Below are 3,028 nucleotides of genomic sequence, written 5' to 3'. Positions count from 1 at the left end.
ATGCAGGCCCTGCTTTCGGATTTAGCAAAGGTAACTTCCTCTGGCACCCCCAGGCTTCTGCTTCCAGCACAGCGACTGTGACTTGGTGTTTGCACCTCGGTCCTCACAGAATTCCCCCACCTCAACTCAATCTTCCTCTCCCAGTGGTACCATTAACATTTTAATTTAATCAGAATTTCTGGGACTGGCTTGCCATCCTAAACAACCTAGTTACCTGTCAGCCTCTATCAGCTTGTCATATTAGAGAGGATTGTCCTAGGAATCTAATCTGCTTTAAATGATTTCGTGGGGTGTTGGTCTATAAATCATCTCGATGCAGGTCTGACAACGTGAAGGATTCGGTGGGTAAATAAACCACACTTGTTTTATTTTCAGCAGGCACAGACTTTGCTTTATCAACTTCTTATTGATTTTCGTGCTCCAAGAGGTCAAAAAAATGTTTTTGCTTCTCCTTTACATACAAAAACATTATTCGTAGAAGAGCTGTGGGCAGGCAACTCTCATTAACATAAGTTCTGAGATTCGCAGGCGAGCTGGCTGGTTGGAGAAACGACACACACCTGTTTCAGCCAAGCCCCTGGTGGAGTTTGGAGTTTCCAAAACGTTGACTTTTCCTCTTTCTGCTCAAAATAGAAATTATATGGATATTAAGGAGCCCCAAGTCTCTTCAGGGATGTGGAGGAACCCTGGACATACAAATACACACACACACACACACACACACACGTACACACACTCACCACCCCATGCCAAGAAGATACACAGAAAACTCACTTACCCTTCACTTGAGTTTGCAAATTTGGAGCTGACTTAATGAAGGAAAGAAAAATTGCAGCTACAAAGTAACACAGAGCCAATGAAAAGACAAAAACCACCATTAGATTTTCTTCTCTTCTAAAGTTTTATTTTATTTTTAAGAATCATCGTTCGGATCAGGCACAGTGGCTCACGCTTGTAATCCCAGTGCTTTGGGAGGCTGAGGTGGGAGAATCACAAGGCCAGAAGTTCAAGACCAGCCTGGGCAACATAGCAAGATCCCATCTCTTAAAAAAAAAAAGTACAAAAGATAGCTGGACCCACTGGTGCAGACCTGTATTTCCAGCTACTGGGGAGGCTGAGGTGGAAGGATGGTTTGAGTCCAGGAGGTTGAGGCTGCACTGAGCCATGATTGCATCACTGCACACTGCAGCTTAGGCAACACAACAAGACCCTGTCTCAAGAAAAAAAACTCCATAATGATTGTACACATTTATGACATACAATGTTTCCAAGCACGTGTATATCATGTAATGACACCTCATGGTAATTATCAGATCCAGCTGCTCAGAAATCTCATTTTCCAGTGGCTGAGGAATATGCATTTTTTTGTTTTTTGAGACAGAGTTTCGCTCTTGTCACCCAGGCTGGAGTGCAATGGCATGATCTTGGCTCACTGCAAACTCCGCCTCCCGGGTTCAAGCTATTCTCCTGCCTCAGCCTCCCCAGTAGCTGGGATTACAGGCATGTGCCACCACGCTTGGTTAATTTTGTATTTTCAGTAGAGACGGGGTTTCATCATGCTGGCCAGGCTGGTCTCAAACTCCTGACCTCAAGTGATCCACCCACCTCAGCCTCCCAAAGTGCTGGGATTACAGGTGTGAGCCACCGCGCCTGGCCAACCCACTCCTCTTTCAGGGTCTTAAATAAAATGTGCTTTTCTCCCCAAAGGCAGGTCCCCACCCCACTCAGCCGTTTTAAAGGGTGGAGTGTAAACGGTGGGTTGCCGAATTCCTGCTGCCGTGAAATACTTCAGCTTACAGCAGAAAGCCGGGCGCAGACACCATGCTTTATTTCTATTTCCGTGAACAAGAAGTGTCTCTTGCAGTCTGCAATATTTGTCGTCAAAAAGTTCACTGGCTGTTGTATCAAATCAGCCACCTCTATAGGGTGTGATCTTTGACAATTTTTTGTTACATCCCGATGGCCGTTTTATCTGGACCATTTTCTTCCTTTCATGGGTGAAGCAAAACTCCTTGGCAGACTTTTTTTTTTTTTTTTTTTTTTTTTTGAGACAGAGTCTCGCTCTGTCACTCTGTTGCCCAGGCTGGAGTGCAGTGGTGCGATCTCGACTCACTGCAACCTCCACCTCCTGGGTTCACGCCATTCCATTCTCCTGCCTCAGCCTCCCGAATAGCTGGGACTACAGGCGCCCGCCACCACGCCCAGTTAATTTTTTGTATTTTTAGTAGAGACGGGGTTTCACCGTATTAGCCAAGCTGGTCTCTATCTCCTGACCTTGTGATCCGCCCGCCTCGGCCTCCCAAAGTGCTGGGAATACAGGCGTGAGCCACCGCACCCGGCCCAGACACACTTTTTTTAAGTTACAGCAGACGGTGTCTTTCACTACAGTGTGCGCTGAGCAGATGAGTGTCTTGAGTACAAATTAAAAACATCAACGGTAAATCTACATTTATATATGTTTTCTTTAATGATTTTTTTTAAGGCACCAAACTGAATGAATAAAGAAGGGGAATGATGGAATGGTGGAAACTCTGTTTTTTTTTTTGTTTATTTTCTCTGTCTTTTTTTTTTTTCTGGAGTTTGCCATGAGTTATGTGTGGTCTAGCAGCCAAAGGAAGTGAACTGCAATAGACCTACAAATATAGGCTGTACAGACTCAACATTTTTGCATTTTGAGTTAAACCCAACAAGATGTTAATTATGACCAGCCTGACCAATATGGTGAAACCCTATCTCTACTAAAAATACAAAAATGAGCCAGGCGTGATGGTGGGTGCCTGTCATCTCAGCTACTCAGGAGGCTGAGGCAGGAGAATCACTTGAACCCGGGAAGCGGAGGTTGCACTGAGCCAAAACTGTGCCATTGCATCCAGCCTGGGTAACAGAGCGAGACACCATCTGAAGAGAAAAAAAAAAGGCTTCATCAAATACTATTCCATGCTTTTGCAGGTGGACAGCTGCAGGATTGAATTGTTACAAATTATCCGCCTCCTCACAGCCTTTTTGTGTGTATGTGAGATGGAGTCTC

The 3,028-nt window shown here is 45.0% G+C and overlaps 1 pseudogene; it reads left to right on the top strand.

Annotated features, from left to right (window-relative positions):
• Nucleotides 1-2,104, top strand: LOC112207470 (uncharacterized; annotated as a pseudogene).
• The last annotated feature ends 924 nt before the right edge of the window (nt 2,105-3,028 follow it).

The sequence above is a fragment of the Pan troglodytes genome, chromosome 18 (genome assembly GCF_028858775.2).
Source record: "Pan troglodytes isolate AG18354 chromosome 18, NHGRI_mPanTro3-v2.0_pri, whole genome shotgun sequence".
NCBI lineage: Eukaryota > Metazoa > Chordata > Mammalia > Primates > Hominidae > Pan > Pan troglodytes.
The sequence above is the reverse complement of the archived record's forward strand: the minus strand, read 5'-3'. Positions and strand labels throughout refer to the sequence as shown.